Source organism: Dromaius novaehollandiae, chromosome 6 (genome assembly GCF_036370855.1).
Source record: "Dromaius novaehollandiae isolate bDroNov1 chromosome 6, bDroNov1.hap1, whole genome shotgun sequence".
Classification (NCBI taxonomy): domain Eukaryota; kingdom Metazoa; phylum Chordata; class Aves; order Casuariiformes; family Dromaiidae; genus Dromaius; species Dromaius novaehollandiae.
The window spans coordinates 17,580,106-17,599,567 of record NC_088103.1 but is presented as its reverse complement, the minus strand read 5'-3'; the positions used below and the strand labels follow the sequence as shown (position 1 = coordinate 17,599,567).

The window sequence follows — 19,462 nt, the reverse complement described above, 5'->3', positions numbered from 1 at the left end:
AGTCAAATCAAAACAAATCAGATAATTTTAATCACGCGCGTGCCGTAATTACAGCTCGAGCTGGGTGTCTCCGAAGAGGGACCCCAACATAAACAAATCCTGGGTAATTATAGTCTTTTCGACTTCCATTTCCCACCCCTCACGTGATAGTTAGACCAATGGTAATTGTTTGGTCTGGGGTCTCCTGCTCCTCATTGGGTCTCATCGTCATTCTGAGGCAAGCTGTTTTTCTCCTTATTTTTGTTTTTTGCAGTCTCTGATGACAGTTGTACCTCTGTTTTTGTTGGGTCTGGCAGTTGTATCCCAAGGTCTTATTTTTCCCAATTGTTTTGGCATCTTCCCTCTCGGAGTCGGTGACACCGGTGCGCAGACTGCGTGTGGCTTCCTTATTTTCCCAGCCTGAACGAGCTCTGAGGCACTATTTTTTATTAAACTAAGTAAAGATTCATTACCTTTCCCACACTCAGCCTAAGGCTTCAGCAAATCTAGCCACTCATGCTAAGCAAGTTTTATAAAAGTTGTGCTAAGCAGCCATTTCTAGACAGTTTCAATTCACTATTCTTTAACATCTCTAACATACATATAACTATGTTAAATAAGGTAATTCATAGTAATTTGTAGTTTGTTTCAGGTTACGTTTGGTTTCATTTGATATATCAATCAAGTGCCGTTGCATTTGCATTTTGATGGTATTTTTACCAGGGAAGATTAAGCAGGACAGAAGTATGCTAGTTTTATCTTCAGTGAGACTTGTAACTCCCCCATTCCACCCCAAACTGAAGAATGATTTGAGAAGCCCTAGGCTGAGTGGAAACCTTTCTCTCCATCAACAAAAAATTATCTTAGTAGTTTCTGTGAAACATCTTCTTTGGGTAAAGTATTCCATGAGTGTTTGTCATGTTTAGATCTGTGTGTAGCTGGCACACTTCAAAGCAGGCTGGGTTAAATGCCCTTCTATTTATACTTACCCTATATACAGTGTTTATAGTTAGCTGTTTTTCCTGTCATATTCTGATAACCATCCCCAAAGGGAATTCAGGCTTTACTGGAAGGAGATGTGGGATTCTGTTTTGTTTGTGTCCTCATTCTTGATGCTGCATGGTAATCTTGTTCTCAAACTAATTTTTCTTGCTTTCACTTGTGTTATGTGTATCGGTAGTTTTAAAAAAGGTAAGAATTATAAAGTGCAGAATATTTATGATGTCTGTTGCAATTAGTTTTTCAGTATATTCGTTGCCCTCACTGTATTTACTGGACAGATCACCAGCTGGTGAAAGTCAGCAAAGCTCTATTGAAACAGGGTAACTTGGCAAGTTCTCTCCAGCTGAGAATGCAGTCCATAATGATGGTGCAGATGGTGAAGTGTGGTACAAGAGTATATAATAAAACAATGTATTAAAATAAAAAAATATATCCACACATGGCATACAAAAACATTCCTCCTCTGTAAAGGGGAGCAGCAACAAGATTTCATATGTAGGAGAAAATTTCATCCAATAAGGCCATTGCCATCCCAAAGCAATTTATTTATTCTTTATTTTAAATCACTCTATAGGTGCTAGAGTTCCTTGTGTGAAAAATAATTACTAAATTGCAGACTATGCATGCTATAGTGAAGTGACAACATAGATATAGTTTCAGTAATTACTAAATATCTTAACATGAAGAAATACTGGAATTAGGTTTTGCACTTGTTTAATTTCTATTCCGTATATGGCAGATGTCTTTTTAACAGTATCAAGGATGCTAAAATAAATACTGTAAAAGATCACCGCTTGTAAAATGCAAAGTCTGTGTGCGTGTGTGTGTATGTATAATGCAGTTGTTTTATAAACACTTTGTTCCAAATATGTGCCTGTGTAATGTGAAAATGTAATCAATAAGGGCAGTTGTCAGCATTTAAAGAAAGAATTGGAGAGTGCATGCTCTGTAACACTAGATACCATCAGTGGAATTGGAGTTGCCATAAAACAATTTTTGCTTCTGCATTCATGTTTTGTATTCTTTGACAAGTGAGAAGGAATAACTGTGTGTCTCAATGCGCTCACGTGCAGGCTGGTGAGAAAGCCCCCCACGAAGTCGCCTGGGCCCAGCCCAGGGTGGGTTCCTCCTGGTGTGCCAGGCCGGGCTGTCCCTCCGCGCGGGAGTGCGGCTGCTCGCCCTGTCTGGTGGAGGAGGTGCTCTGTCAGGCCTACACAGAAGATGTGGTGCTCATGGGACAGCTTGTGGCAGTGTTAAACCGGGTTTTGACTACTGCTGTTTCAACTCCAAGGTCTCTCCCCTCTCTTACAAATTTTTGTGTTTCTTTCATGCTTATTTTCAGGCTGATGCCTTTGTTTCAAAAGTCTCTGTAATTCCCTGATTACTCTTTAGTCTGCCTGACAGTCATCTTAACCTTTGAGCTGGAGTCTCATGGTAGCCTCTTTAATAGGATCAGTTTGGGGCAGACATCCTACAGAGAGTTTTGTGCATTCGATCTACACACGCTGTTTACGCTCCCATTCTTACCTTAATAGGTGTTTTTATCCAGGCCATTTGCCAAGGGTGGGCCCTGGGAGCACCCTTCACGCTATTAAAAGGTCCATCATTTAATCTCCTTCCTTTGAGCCCAAAATCAATATATGCTCAGGAGAATCAAAGCCTTGTCAGTTGTCAGACTATCAAAGTGTACTTTTGAAAGATTTTTCATGCCAGGTACAATATTTTAGGCTGTTTTTTAACAAAATTAGCAACTCAAGTAATTAAACTTACATTAGATGAAGTGAATGAGCTCTGAGACTGAGTTAAAAGCTGAAAGTTTGTCAGTGTAATTGTAACAAATTGTTGATCTGGCATACAAGGTTAACAGCAGCTAAAAGCTGAGCAGAAAAAAAAACCCTAGCATTCAATCAGCAGGGAAATCCACTAAAACAAGCTTTGCTGGGCCTGAACGTATGAGAGAAACAGGGCACACAGCAGAGGACAAAGACAAATTTTGACTTAATATTTAAGTATCTTTATAGATTAAAAAAGCCTCAAATATACAAGATGTAATTACAAGCTAATGGTTTGGTGTTGTGAGGAGGGTGGAAGAAATAGAACAGGAAATGGCTTGTTTGGAATGACCTTGATGTCAGTGTTTCATATAAGCTGTTAAATGTATGCAAAAACACTCAAAGTCAATAAAATAAAACATTGCAGTGGTCCAATATGGAAGCACAGGACATAAATTACCACTTTAATTTTCAATCAATAAGGAGAGCAGATATTCCTGAAGCAGTAAAACATGACCTGCAAGCAGATGTTCATTGCAGGACAAAACTTAAATACTTTATACATCCATAAATCTGTAATAATTCTTTTCAAGACTAATGATCTGCAGTGTATTAGTTCTATGTAATTGATGCATATCTGTTCCTGATCAGGAATTGAGGTACATAGTCCCTAAGTGAAGAAGCTCTCTGATTGACGATCAGTTTTAGAAAGCTTTTTGAGAGCTGGTTTTACCATTTACAGGATGATACTGGATTTGTTTCTTTTGGTTTGAAGGTTGCAGGTCTGATCAGCATTCAGAAAATGTATCTGGTCTAACCCTGAAGAGCTGTCAGAACACTGCCCAAAAGATACTAGTATGGGGAAAAGGGATACTGAGGAGCTCAGAGAATTTTACTGGAGGTCATAGTTATTACTTCATGATGATTCTCTTGCCTGTTTGAATGGGTTAGATAGTTTATTTCTTTTGTAGAGGTAAGCATGTTATGATAAAATTTGGTTCCTTTTCACTTCCAATGTGGAAGTAAAGGAACTTGAAAATCTGATCCATTGATTCCTCTGGTTAGCTTTGAACCTCATTTTTAGGACAATATTGAAAGTGTGTGTTGAATTTGTCTGTGCTTACAGGTGATCAGCACATAGGTTGAGGTGTATTAGCCATTTGACTTACATTGAAATGCTTCTCTAAATATACCCAGTGCGTTTGTTAAATAGAAATAATACCTAAAGCACAACTACAGTGACCTGAAATTGTGGAGAATTTTTTCACATACTATAAATTAAAACCACATTATTGTAGAATACTTGTTCACCTTATAGTTTTATTTTCAAAACACCCACAGAGGCATATTGTGGAAAACAAAAAAACAGGAAAGTAAGACTAGATTTTCATTTTCCAATAAGGCTTTCTTTATAAACAGGCCATGCTCTAGAGTGGAATTGTGAATTTCCAACAGAAAATTGTCTGGAAGAAGGGAGACTTGATTGCATAGGAGATTAAAAATTGCCACTTACAGTGGATGGGGGGGGGGAATGGTAATCTGTGAAAACATTTTTAATATTGGTAATCAGGAAAGCAGTGGGGTTTTTTGAATTGTGAAGCACCTGAGTTAATTGATTAATCATTACAACTGTGTTTTGATTAAAGCTAGTGGCAATCAGAACAGTAAAATGCAGTGAACTCTATTGCATTTCAGTAATTTAACTTTTGGATATTTGGCTTTGCCTGTAAAAATCAGAACTGTAGTTCTAAACTGCCAAACACTTTTTTTTTGGGGGGGGGGGGGGGGGGAAATTAACAGCAAATGTCCACGCAGTGGATTTAGCATCCTAAGATTCATCTTTAAAAGTTGTAAGCCTAAAAAAAAATCACCATCATTATTCAAGACCACCACTAGTATTCAAATAGAGATTTCAGCATTCAGATCAAGGATTTTGGATCAGATCAGATCCTTCTGTTGATTTTTTTTCTGTAGATACAGAAAGGACTGGAACAAATCCACTCTGGAAGTTTTAGGGAAAAACCTATTAACTCTCTACTGAAGCACAGTCAGGGCACAAGTTAAGTTCTGTTAACAGATACCCATTTTCTTAGCAATTTTATTCATTCTCTTTCATAGTCTGTTTTGGTTTCTGTGGTCTCAGAGTGTAAAATGCTTCCAAAATCAAATATTGAGCAATTTATAAGTGGCATTCAGTTGGTATTTCTGACTGGCCTCTTCAGTTTGCTTGCTACGAATCTGATAGTCTAATGTCTGAACTCTTTCACGTTATGTAAAAATATTCTCAGATTCATTGTGTACCTCACTTCTACAAAAAGTTTCACTTTAAGATGTGGAAATGTGCTGATAACATTCTATGAGCAAATTCTCAGTCTCAGTCTATAAGACTATACAAAGATTCAAATGCTTATAAAAGCAAAAATATTAGCTATAGTAGGATGCAGAGGATCATAATGTCTAATGCTCCTCTGTCAGTTACTGACTGTATAGTTTCAGGTTTTGGATGCTGTGAATTTTTTGTAAATGAGTTCGGCATCAAGATTTACAGAGCTCAAATAGTGGGGAGAGGTTCCCTCCTTCTGTCTAAGCTGCAACAACTGTTCAGTTGCTGCAAGGTCAGCTGAGGTTCTGCAAGAGGCGGTCAGCCATGTGTGAATGCTTCAGCTGTTTTGTATCCTTATGTTTGTTTAAGCTAATTGCAAACATGTAGTTGAGTTATCAAACTCTTTGCTGCAGAATGCTGTGGCACTAAAATTTTACGTGGCCTCAAAATATCTTTGAACAAATGCATAGTAGAAAAATCCATTGGCGAAGTATTAAATACAAAAACAGTCTCTCTGGCTTAGGGAGTACCTTGATAATCTTTTGCAGGCATCTGTTATTGGCCAGGATACTTACTGGGATAGACAGACTGCTACCAGCAGTTATGTTTTCCGCGACATATGCGTGTTTCTGTGCCAAACTGGAGACATATTACAGATTTGGGAAATGTGTTAGTTTAAAATTCTTCTCCGTATTCTCCATTTTTACCAAAATGTTCGTTCTTTAAATGTAGGCAGCGTACCGCCCCTTCTCACTGCATCCACAGGGTGGAATTCGGTCCTGTCATCTTTGTGGTTACATTTCAGAGATTGTTTTTGCCTGCACTTACTTGACATGAGAAATGGAACTATAAGGATTCTATTACCTATTTGGGGATAAAAGTATTTGGCTATTGGGACGATGAGTGTGCCTGCATACCTGGGGAGCTGCAGAGAGAAATAAAAGTACTGAGTTAGTTTAAAAAAAAAATTGAAGAAGGATCAATGCATGTATTTTCCTGGTAACAGCAATTATTTTAGGTTTTGTGCAGGAGTATGTGTGCATACTTGTGAAAAAATTCACTTGCATTTCTTATTTCCTAAGGTCTTTTAAAATGAAATCTTTGATTTCTTGGGTCATTCTGAAGTGTTTAACGAGATGCTAGCTTTAGACAAAAGTAACTGCAATTATTTGTTGTTGCTACAAATTACCATATATTTCAGGGAATAATTTTAACAAATCTCTTTTATACCTGGCAAGTTTAGCGAGGAAATTCAGAAACATTTTTGATCTAGTTCTATTTTGTAATGGGAAAGTCATGAATTTGTTTTGATTATGAGGAATATAAGTGAAACAGTGGCTTAAATCAATTCCATGCAGCATTGTACAACCTAGATGACTAATTGATAAGCTGAGAACAAAATTTTCCTAATGGATTCATATTTTGATACACATAGGTCTGGTGATAATAGTTGCTGCTTTATTTATTTGTCGTTATTGCAGCAGCATATAATTATATTTTAAGAATTTTTTTTTAAGTCTAACTTTATTATTCAAAAGCAATAAGGAATCAAGAAGTGACGTTACACAAGTGAACTCTTAACAGACTGCTGGTGTTCATTCCACTATGAACAAAAAAAATCCATTATACAAAAAAAACTACAAATGAGTATTTACTTTCTTCTCAAAAACTGGCACAAACTTACTGACAGTTAAGAGTACGTGTTTGTGTGCATGTATCAAGGATGGTGTCCTTAAATGTATCTTGGAAGGTAAAGAGAATCAGAATGTATAAATCAGAATTGTAATAGCAGTATCTACCTACAAAAATTAACTCTTCGTTCGTAGCTAGTATTTTACTTCAGTAGATGTTGGCAGAGTAGTTTATGCCTTGGGTAGTCTGGCGGCCTCGCGCCCTGTCATCTGGTAGGACGGCTCTTAGTCTGACGGGGCAGACATGCTGCTAAAATGCCAGAAGCTAAGGGCGTGTGGTGGCACCTTGGGGTTTGGGACTGAACCGTCTGCGTGGTGCCCCGGTCCAGCTTCTAACCAAGGTCAGTGGGGAAAAAACCTGATCCTCTCCATCAGTCTTTCTCATACTTGCAAACAATTGCCATAGTTCCCATCAGATCAAGCCCCTACCATGGGCTATTCAGTTCCATGACAAAATTTCAATTTAGTGATGTGATCAGTGGTTTTCTGCTCATGTTGAACCAATGAGAAAACATTTGTGTTACGGGTTCAGGACCTATGAAGGGCAGAGGCAAGCAGTGTCCAGAAGCATGAAGTTGTGGTTTTACTAGGTAGTTTACTGTACTAGGGTATCTTTGTGAAATGTAATTTAGTTAAATAGAGCTTTGTGAGTTCTGTTGGTCATCTTGTGGCATATAGATACTTATGTTATAAAGCAGCCTGTCCATACGTGTTTTTCTTTGATTTTGAGATTCAGATGAACTCAGAATGAAAATTAAATGGCCTTTTATCTGTTTTTTGCAGCAATTGTGTCCAACTGAGGAGTCAGTGTTATTTTTTTCTGAGACACGAATCTGTCCAAATAAAACAAATCAATCAAACTCACTGAGCGGTTCAGTGTGTCTCTTCCTGACTTTGTAACAAAACTTGAAGCCAAGTGACAAAGATACATGTGGCTTCACTTTCAGGTTTCATATTGTAGAATTCTAGACATAATGGGATCATATGCTTAATAGCTAACCTCTTTCCTCCATCAGGAAAAAAGTCCTTGAGAGAACTTCACGTGCTCATTTTTCAAACTGATCATGGTGTCTTTGTATAGCAGAATAAGCCTTCTGTTTTTACACTGCAAGAGCTGATTTCTGCCAAGGCTATGCTATATGATAATCCTAGCACATAATTTATCTGCCCTTTCTCCTTGCAAGGAGAACAAAAAAAAAAAAGTTAACCCTTTCTGAGAGGTATTTGACAAAGTAAAGTAATTACTGGTGAAATTAATCCAGAATTTGAGGGAAGAGTTTGCAAACCCTAAAATGCATTTTTTAATTACTATTATTAATTTCATGTTAAATGTGCTGTGGATTGTGGTAGCAAATTGGTAAAGGAAACTGGAGAAATACTCTTTGAAACTTGCCCTTAACAACAGAAAGGAGTAATACTCCAAAACTAAGAATTCTCATTTTAATAGAAGCAGGTCTTTTTAGAGACCTTATTGTACCTTGTAGATTTTAACTGAATGGTTTGTGTATTTACATGTAGGTTGATTAAATACCTGTGGGTGTGATGGGAATTGTATATTTTTAAAGGAATTGATTATTAAATTTATAGTGAAAGATACTTTTAGAAACCAAATGAAAAATAATGTTCTCCTATTTGGTGTACTTTCAGTTTTGTATCTTTGCAGCTTTTACTATTTGTACTTAAAAAAAAATACCAGTTACATACTAGAAAAATCAACGCACATAAAGTTCATATAATCACATTTTGCAAACATTTTAAATCTTGATATGACTAGAGAAATAATTACATCCTAATAAAAAAGGTACTACATAGTGTTGTTTTTTGGTTTTTGTTTTTTGATTTCCAACAGCTAGTTTTCAACTGTGTTTATTTAAATTCTAGCATTTTATGTGAATTATTTTGGTGGAATCTTGATTTGCCGTAGGGGAAGATCAGATTCCTCCACTACAGTCTATGCACATACTTATGAACAAGTACATACATGTGCCATCTGCTCCCTAAATTGTTGGGAAAACATATATATTTTATTGTGAATGACTCGTTCAATATAGTACAAATGCAGCTTTGAATTTGATGTTCAGAGTCAGTTTCATGTGATTTCATATTGAATTTGACTCTGGGTTTCTTGGTTTTTATGTATGTATATTTTTAAGTGCAAAACTAAAAGGTACAACATATACACTTAGTGAATTTTCCTGCTTTGTTCTAGGTTTCTCGTCTATGGCAATAGGAGATGAACATATGGACTTTTTTCTAGGTTGCTTTAGTGCTTATATAGGTACTCTGTCATCACGGGATTGGTAGCAACCTAATCTTTTTATTCCTCTCTCTTAGTAAAGCTTCCATCAAGTTGATACGTATTTTCAAGCTAATTGGCCGGTGTCCCTGCTTCTGTATAGATTTCCCTTCAAGGGAGCATGTCCAAATAATAAACACTAGTGCTTATCCACTATGTCCCCGATGACAGTGGTGTGCTGGGGGGAGATATTTAGATTTCTCCTTTAGAAGAAAGGAGTTTTTTAAGCAGGAAAAATTGGTGTATTCAGCTGTATGTATAGGTTTGTTAGCTGTTTTTTTTTTCTTTTCTGTCCCTGCTTGTCTAAAAATATTTATGATGAAACGTCATTGTCCCTTTGCTATTCTTTGAAGTTGTTTCATGTAATATGTTCTAGAAATACCTTTCTAAATGCTTAGTATTTGGAGCTGCACTGTGTGACTGTTCAGATATATTTAAAGATTCTTCCTAAATGTTCTGAAAAAAACGAAGATGATAAAATATGTTCAGAACAGTGCTGTATAGTCTTTTGACCCAATTTATAGCTTGAATAGGTTTGTTGTTTTTTAACAAAATGAAACAAAAGAAAATGAGGTCTTTTGTTGTTTTAATTTAGATGTCACAGTAGTTGAAACAAACTTCTGCGTTCAGTCTGCAAATGTTGCCTATTACTAAATCACCTACTTGGTACGGAGAAAATGTTGCTTTTAATGCATCCCTCCTCCTCAAGGGGAAGAGGAGAGTAGCACACTGAATTATGGGGGGCAACTGTCCATTCAGTGAGGCTTCACCCTGGAATAAGTGGGTGCCTGCTACTACTTGAAAGGAAATTCTGCATCAAAAAAAGCAACCCCTCACAAATCATTGGTTCTGCTATTTCCTTTTTTACAGCTATGATGGTCCTTGGTGAGGTGCCTGTGTCCTGCTCATTCTACCACAGAGGAGTTACTTTCTAGGTTTTTATTTTGTGTCTTAATTTCCAGTTTGTGGAAAACTGGTAGCTCTGTTTTGGTCTGAAATAGATTTTTAAACAAGTTAGATTTTCTTGTTAATAGAAAGTCTTTCAGTCTGGCATGCTGTACTTAGATTAGCAGCATTCTTAAGGCCCCCTTTCTGTTTGGCATAGTGTATTAAGTTTTTAGTACAGTAGGAACTCTCACAAAAAAATTCCAGATTTTGTTCTGTGTTAAGATAAATTTTGTGTTTTTAATCAGATTAATTTATTTGACTTAATCTATATCAGAGTAACAGTGTTATAAAGAGGGGTTATTAAATAACTGTCCACTGCCTTAATGCTTCCATTCTTTTTACAAACTTATAAAATATTCCTAGAATATGTTTGTGCCTATTTTTGACTCCAAATATTAATCTCATGAGAAAGTTATTTTAATATATTTCCTAGATTGGCACTGAAAATTAGAAAGGTTGTACTAAGATTCCTTTATATCTTTGAATTTCTGAGGGCTTTTTAGGATATCTTTTTGGACTTTACCTACCATATGCAAGAAATATGTAAATAATACATGATAAGTCATCATAGCTCGTTATACACAGACACTTCAGAAAATCCATGTCTGAAAATCAGACTGACAGTCCCATATACTAGGTGTTTAGAATATTAATTTAAAAAATGTTTCCATTTAATCTCTATTCCTTTATACTTCGTTAAGGTATGAACCAAGAAGCAGTAAGAAACAATAGAAAACAACTCTAATTTTTTTTATGTTGAGAATAATTGATTAGGAGAGGTGGATTGCATTCCAGCATTCAAACTGCTTATGCTGACAAAGCTAACTGCAAAGTTAACATTTTCAAATTTATCTGCTTTTAAAAACAATTTCACTTTTTTAAAGCAGCACTTTTTTTTTTCTTTCTCTCCATTACACAAAATAAAAAGGGTTGTGGTATGACGTTGCAAATTTTTCATATCAGCTTCCTAGATTTGGAAAAGTATGGCCTTACGACTCAGACATAAATAAGGATACTCGTTCATTGATTTTATTCATTAAACAATGGATAGTGTTAGTACCTCAGCTGCTGTATTAAAATGTAAGGAAATAGTTTTCAGGTTTCGGGGGGGGGAGGAGGCTCTTCCAATTTTCCCGTCTGTCGTAAAGTGTTCCATCTTATTTGCTTGGGTGGTTTGCAAGGATTGTAGCTTGGAAGGATCGGGCAACTTTTTCCATGTTTTCTTCAGGCCCCACCCTGCTCCATTCACCCAGCAAACCAGCAAGAGTCCCCGACAGCAACGCTGCCTGGAGGAGAGAGCTGAGTCGGGCAGAGTAGGGGCTGTGTTCCGTGTTTGAATCTGTGGGCGTTTTGCAGCAGCAGACACCTTCAACTGGCAATTTCCATTCTCAGTTGGAAAGAGGCAAGAAAGATATGCATTCAAAAATACAATATATAAACTTACCTTTTTTAAAAACTCAGAATATTTAATTTAGAATTTCTTTATAGCTTTATGAATACGTATCTATTCACTTCAACGTATTCACCTCGATACAAAGACCAGCTCTTGAATTCAAAGAATTATGTTTTACCCTCAATGAGCATTTTGATTCTGCTGAATATTTCTAGATATTTTGCAACTTGTTTTGTCTTGATATTTAGTAACTATCTCTAATAAAACTAAGCTTCCCAAAAAAGAGAAGGAATAATGAGAATTAGTTAGTTTTTATGAAGAGAAGTAAACAAACGTGAAGAAAACTCATGGTAAAGCTGTAGAATAACATGTGGATGAAGGTATGTGAGTGAAATAGCACTACTGCCACTATGAATACGTGCTACTTTGGTTATTTCCAAAGCATTCTGCATAGTTTTAAAAAGAAAAAAAAAACCCGAACTCCAAATATAAACTAAAAAATAAATCGCATTAAATGAGCAGAAAAGTGGTGCAGTTCTAATAAAATGTGTACATTCTCTCACCACAGAACATCTGCTTTTGCACATCTGTAAATGTGCATAACCCAGTGATTGCCTGGTTTTGTGCATTGTGTTATTTCCCATCCTGTGGCATCAACAACCAATCTCAGCAAAATATTTAAGGTGTTATTTTGTAAATAACAAATGATAGCTGGGGTAAATCAACACTGACTCATGGTATATAGTGTGCACACAATTACTATACTAGTATAGTAAGATTTCTGCATTTATTATACTTCAGACACCCCCTCCTTACTGTTTCATATATTTCACTCTCGAATATATTCCAGTCAGATAAAAAAAAAAAATCTAATGAGATGGAAAGATTCTACTAGCATACTACAGCGGCAATATAAATACAAATCAACTAATTAAAAAGCTGTTCAGTGTGACAACATATAGTGTTTTTTGTTTAGTTAGTTATATGCTAGGTCTTAGGTTTTTCAATCCATTATATTGTGGTAGATCAGTTTTTGTCAGACAATGAATTACAGAGTATGCAGGGATTATGTAGGAACTCAAGTTAAAATCTGTTGAATGCTATCAAAGTTTTGTGACTTATGTTTCATGATTTTGATAAGATTTCTGCTATTCTTTAACAATTTTTCTTCAGTCAATAATTCTTGAAAGCTACTAGTATGAATTAACTGAATGCGTACTCTGTATCCTCGCACTGATTTACACCCCTCTCCCCCTCGCCCTGTGCAAAGATCTTAAAAATGTGAGTTTGAATGCTCTTCGTCATTTGACTATAACATGCCAGGCTTTATAGCGTTAACAAGAAGGCTAGAGGCTCAGGAATTTAAAATGCTGCAGGTTACGTTTAATTAAATTTTAAAGCTTCCAAGTTTTTTCAGGAAGTTTCGGTATTTAAGAGTTGAATTAATATAATTCAATAATTCTATAGATAGTTTCATTATCTCATGAATTAAGAAGCAGGTGTTGTAGTGAGATTTGGTTTCTCACGTGTCATAAATGGAAAAAAAAGGCTTTTCTATCTTGTGCAATTTGCTTTTTGTAGGAGGGTGAAGCAGACATGGTAGTAAATGTTTGAGAGAGACAGAGCGCAAAAGGTGAGGTGAGGTGGAGTCATGAACGTTGTTACTTTGAAGGTGAGAATACTGTATGACCTGTTTCTGAACTTGGCCAATATCTCTTACTTGCTTTTCCTCATTTATTTATTTTTCAAGTAGTGCTAGCGCTGCCTAAATATGTAACTTTTGTATGTTGCCATCTTAATGTGTATGGCTATTTGTGAGGTGCAAAAAGTGTCACTTTCTAAAGTGACAATACAGTAAAGATAGTATATGACTATTTTAGTGTTTATTCCACTGATAAGAAATGTCTGTGGTTTTTTATTTTACTAATGAAATGGCCATTATCTTAAAGACCTTTGTAAAATTTTACCGCGAGGTACAGTTTGATGGAGGATCATGGGAGTTTAGTCCAAGAAGATTTTGTTGTCTCGAGTGGTACCTTTTCCTTTCAAAATGTACTCTCAGTTGACAATACTGAATGGTAAGAATGAAATGCAGTTTTATTTTCCAAGATGTTTTTACTTTTCTCTCTTTGATTTTTGGGAATTAAACATGTATTTTTCTTCTAAATCTCTGCTGGAGATTGCCAGCACAAATCATGCCAGCACAAAAACTCACTACTGACTTCCAACTTTTTTTCCCCCTGTATTTTGACCCATAATCTATGGGAAAACCTTATTTTTTACTCCATTAGAATTTGATTTCTTTAAGAGCTATTTGTGAGAGGCCACATGGAAAGCGTAATGTGTAATGTATTTATTAGTGTGTTTTCTAGCTCTATGCTTTATAACAGTTTTCCTAATTTCACTGATTACAGTAATGGGATTATTTGCAAAAGAATTTTGGTGTTAGCACACCACCTTTTTTGATAGAGATGTCACATATGTCCTGTTCCATTCCTTAGGCATTATTGATGATTTAATTGATAGCACATAATTATTGATAATTCTGTGGGGTTTTTTTCTTAATTTGACATCCTTCAGAATTGTGGCGTGAGTACCTCCCAGTCCAATTATCTTATTACTATGCAATGCGTTGATTTTTTCTAAAAGGTATGTTAATGCTTGGAGACGGACATTTCACAGAAAGCAACCTATATTTCTCTATACCTCATCTGGACATTCAGTATGAACAGGGTATTTGTTATTATGCAATCCAAACCAACAGTAATTGAACTATTTTCTGAAACACAATTCTTGTACTTGTTTCCTACCTTAGAGCTATTACAGAAAAATGTTATAAAGAATAGCTGGCTAAAAAATTTGGAATGTTGTTAATTATGGAGACTTACTTGCCATGCCAGACATGCTACTGGCAAATATTACATGATTTTACCACCCTTTGACTCCTTAAACAGCTTTCTTTTGTCACATCGATGATACCTTCTGTTATCTCGCCTTGTCAGATAATTCTAAGGCTCAATGGGCTAGTAATATGCAACCATCTACCTATAAGGCCAACAAGTTTTCAAAACCCTTTTTTGATTGATCTTCACAAAGATGATCAACTGCAGTGAATCTGTCATAATGAATATTATGACTAAGGGACAAGCATTCAGTCGCTGGTTAGAGAACCCTTCACTAAATTAGATATATTCAGTTGGTTGAGTAGGTGCTTGAACAGCTGCTAATGAAATCTCAGGTCCATTAGGAATTATCTTTGTGAACTCATGGATATACTGAACTTCAGAAAAGGATGAACTTGGTGTTTGCCTTTAAAAATGGGAAAGATAAGAAGGTGGAAATTATATATCTGTGAGCTTAACTTTTGTTCCAGGTTTGTTTCAGGAATGAAACAAGCAAAAGTATTGAAGCTGGTGGTTGACGCTTAGGTAATAATGAAAATGTTTTTATTGGAAATAGTTTATCAAACAATTCTGATTTCCTTCCGTAGTGGAGTTACAAGCCATGTAGATAGAGGAGACCCAGTAGATGGCAGTAGATTAAGGCTTTGCATAGTCTCACATGAATGCTCGTAAGCTATCTAAGGCAATAAAAATATTTTTGTCTGATAGCAGAAAGGAGGTAACCACAGAGAGAAGGTTATGGTTCTGTATCAGAGTAGAAGGATTTATGGAGTTTGGCCTCACAGGGGTCTTGTGATGTTAAGAGTTTTCAATTTATAGGTGATAGAACAGAGAGGATGTTTATTAAATTTGCAGACAAGTATGGGGTTTGGTGTCGTTTTAGGAAGAGGCTTAGAATTCAGAATGACTGATAGACTGCAAAATGTTAAAAAAAACCAAAAACAAAAAAACAAGTTCAATAGGCATAAATGCAAGATATGTATTTAGGTAGCAGTTTGACACAAAATTCTGTTGGGAATAACTGGCTGGTTAGGAATCGTTCAGGGAAGGGTATGGGATTTATAATGCATCATATATGCGAGTCAAAGTCATGATGTTCTAAAAAGGGTAGATACCAACTAGAATGTCATAAGGTCTATGTGAAACATGAAAAACCTCTCTCTGTTCTCAACTCTGGTAAGGCCTCAATAGGTTTACTGTTCTAGGTTTTTGTCATTTTATGTTAGCAGAGAAGAAAGGTCAGAAGAGATTATTAAGACTTATCAGTGGACTAGGATGTAGGAATGGATGGTGTAGGGTTATGTAGGCTAGAGATAAAGCTGAACAGGTACAGCACATCTATCTGTCTTCAAGTATGAAGGTCAGCAGGAAATAAAGAGAATGCTGTGTTTTCCTGTGTCTGACTGCTGGAAAAAAGATAACAAAATTTAAAATTTGAGTGAAAATTCAGTGGTAGCGTAGCTGAGCACGAAGTTAAACACCTGAGATGTATGTATCTATGTTTGTGTATTGTTGAGAACTTTTATGACAGGTGAGACAGATACCTCTCAGTACTAAAACAGATTTCTTTGACCTTGCCTTAGGTGAAGGCTGGTAGCCTAGACTATTTTTGATGTTCCTTACAACTTGTTGTTGATTGACCTGTATTATTTTCAACACTGGTCCTTGCTTTGGAAGGTTTCTGAGTGGTATTTCTATTACGACGTTTGTTCTATTCACAGAGACGCTGTCAGACTGTTTTAATTTTCAATGTAGAAGAAAGCTCCATGAGATTTTGCAGGACCTAAGCTTGCCTTTCACCCCTACCCTCCCTCTCCCCAAATGAACTTCACCAATTCTGTGACAAAGTTTCTTCTTTTCATGCATAGTTAAAAGAAATCTAGATGACGTTATTAGGTCTCGGACAACAGTTTTGTGGAATGTAAGTGGATGATGAGGTGAGGGAATTTCTTTGGCACCAAATCCTTAGCTGTCTACTCTTTTTTTCTGTGAACTGAATCCAAGAAAACATTGTTAAAAGAATGATTAAGTTGCAAAGACAGTCATGCATAAATCATAAAATGCTTGGCAACTTCAAGGTGCTTTGGCCACCTTGCATGTGAACTCTTACACTCTAAATGAGGTGACCAAGTATTACATCTTTTCTCACATCATGCAAAACTAGCTTCTTTCACTCAACATTTACCCTTTGCCTACCGTATGTAAACCATAGAAACCGTACTTTTGCGCTGTTTCAGTAATGCTCTGACTACATACCTCAGTGCTTCTCAAACCTTAATGAATCAGTTATAGCATAAAATTTGTACTATGCATTGTAAACATCATATTTTATCACATAATAACACATAATTTAAAAAGTACATCACAAAACTGATTCACACTTTGGAGGTAGAAGTGTCACATGAACTTTGATTTTTTTCCTCCCTAGTTTTCAAATGTTCATAACTTATTTATTGTACATAAAATTATAAAAAATAATCTGCAGTAGTAGCAATTTTTATGCTTTCATGTATTGGATGTACAAAAAGGAGAAAACATTAAAATCTGGGGACTGACACATTTATATGACAATGAAACATGTAGTGTCCAATCTACAAGATAACTTTCTTGTTACTAAGTATGGTTTTGCTCTGCATTCAACATTTTGGTATTGTTCTAGTTACATACAAAAATGAATTATAATAAAGCAATGAAGCAATGATGCTATCTGAGCAGTACATGAATTATCATATGAAATTATATTTCTGTTATATAATCAACATATTAAAGCCTTAGCTTTACCAGACGAGTCAAACATGCCTCCAAAGCAGGGATAGTAATTGATAATCATCGCTGTCAAATTTTATACCTGTAGAATCTCTTGTATGTTAGACAAAATTTACATTACCAATTTTGTGTCAGATTTCAGTCTATGCAAGTATGTTTCTAGTAGGTTAATGCATTGAACTAAGTGGCTTCATACATGAAGTTATCTGATGATATTTGTTTTAAAAGTTGTTGATTGCTTGCCATTGAAAAAAACATACCTGTAAGACTTGTGACTGACTATTGCAAGATATAATACTTGGTTTCCTGAGCAGTGACTGTGACTGTGTATTTTGTAGCATTAATGAATTATGAGGACAAACTGTTTCATATACTACTAAATGCTGAAATGATTTACCAGCTCATCAGGAAAGATACGCTATTTGGAAACGAAATACGTTCTATATATGAATATTTGGGGGATCCTTTCCCCCCCTGCCCCCAATGAAAATGAAGAATTTTTCAGGGACAGTATTTTGTTGGTGTTACAGAACATGGACGTTTTTCCTGGTGCTTAATTTTTTCATTAACACTTACGCTCAGAAAATGAGGGTAATATTATACTTTAGGAAGGGCTGTGATTTTTGTTTGAAGATGCACTGTAATAATGTTTGCACTATTAAATCTGTTCCAACATAACTTGTGCAGTCGATGATAACAACATAACAAGCAACCAAACAAAGAAGGAGCATACAATATGGAAGGTTATCTGGTTTCATTGTAAATACCTCCCTTTATACCTATTCTGATTTAAAGGCAGAAATAAACCCTCAAGGAATTTAAAGAAACTGATTAGTATGGTTTTTTTAATCCTCTTGCCATCTGTATACTTAGTATTAGAGTACATAATAGTACACAAATAGATAATGAACATATTCAGTAAAATTTTTTGAATCTATTGTAGTAAGTACCCATGCAGCAGCTTTGTTTTTCTAAAATACTTCGTGCTAAAAAGGAAACAAAAGATCCTTTTCTTCTTCACCTTTCCTCTTCACTCCCTTTCTTCCCAGATGATGAAAAGAAATTGGACTTGTAAGCGATAGTCATACAGGGACTTTTTATTTGGGTGGTGAGAGGGCTGACACCAAAATGCAGCCTATGTAATAGCTGGGCTTCAATGACTGCATGCTTAAGATACATGTTTCTTCTTTCTTCCTTTTTTTTATTTTTTTGATGCAGGGAAGTCTACTTAGATTTTCAGTGTGCTGTGTATGCTTTGTTAGGCAATCTAGTCATCGTTCTCAGTGAGTATGTAGAATGATTTCAAAATTCAGTAGGTAGTTTTGGTGTACCAAAGAAAAGGGTAAGAGGATGTAGAGCTGGATTCATAAACTGGGAGCAGCTAGATATGGTATATCTGATTTTTCTGAATAGCCTGATGCACAGACATTTACTTAGTAAAGGGGAGGAGAAATTCAAACTGCTTTGATCCCTCCTTGATCCCACATATTCTGAGTGGTGGTAAAGTTACTCTAATTACAGGGTGTTCTGAGATATTTCTCAAAAATGTTTACTGAGAGCCCTTATCAGTGAGTGGATATTACTGCAGTGAATGACACGTATGTATGTTGTGCTGTAGCTAGCTAAAACTAAGACATGACCTCAGAACACCTAATGCACAGCGCTCAGGCAGTGTTCAAGGAGATTTATGGCCACAGCACACCCTCTCTGCAGTTACCAGTTACCCTGAAACAGTGCAGACTCCGTGTCTAAGGATGCAGTAGTGTTTTTGGTATGAGTTTTGCTGTTTGCTTTTGAGGAAAGCTGGGATTTCTCTCAGAGTGTATGAATAGCAAATGGAATAGCTGCAGTAAGTGTCTTCATGCTGATTTGAAAATTAGCCATAAGTAAGTAACAGTTACTGTTGTGCTGTACTGCATTGTGGTGCACAATGTCTGGTTTGAAATACGCGAAGCACAGCAGCCCCAAGTCTCCCCTTCCTGGCGACTCCGGTTAGAGCAGTCATTGCCTTGTTGGAATTGTTCCTGAGGTACGTAACTAGGCACAGCCATTGACTCGTTCTCTTTACAGTTCAACACTTTTGTCCTAATACTCCAAATTATGAAACAGAAAAATTAGTAAATGTGCCTAACAAGAATGTAGTGGCATTGAATCAATTTACTCCAGATATTAAGAGACTAGGCATTAAAATATGGTGTAGATCAGATATTTACATCCTTTTTGTTTCCAGCTCTCAAATTTTATCTTAATATTTGATAGAGCTAGCAAAGGTATCTAATGCAAATACTAATGAAAATACACTGGAGAGATTCCTCTCTTCAGATGTAGCATGAATTTTTTGGTCTTCATTCTAGCCTAATATAAGTAGGTTAAAAGTTAAAAACAAAGA

The 19,462-nt window shown here is 36.0% G+C and overlaps 1 protein-coding gene across 3 annotated transcripts in view; it reads left to right on the top strand.

Moving 5' to 3' along the window:
* The window catches only part of NRG3 (neuregulin 3), a 456,623-nt gene that overhangs the window by 212,219 nt on the left and 224,942 nt on the right, over positions 1–19,462 (top strand). The gene's annotated exons all lie outside the window — the stretch shown is intronic.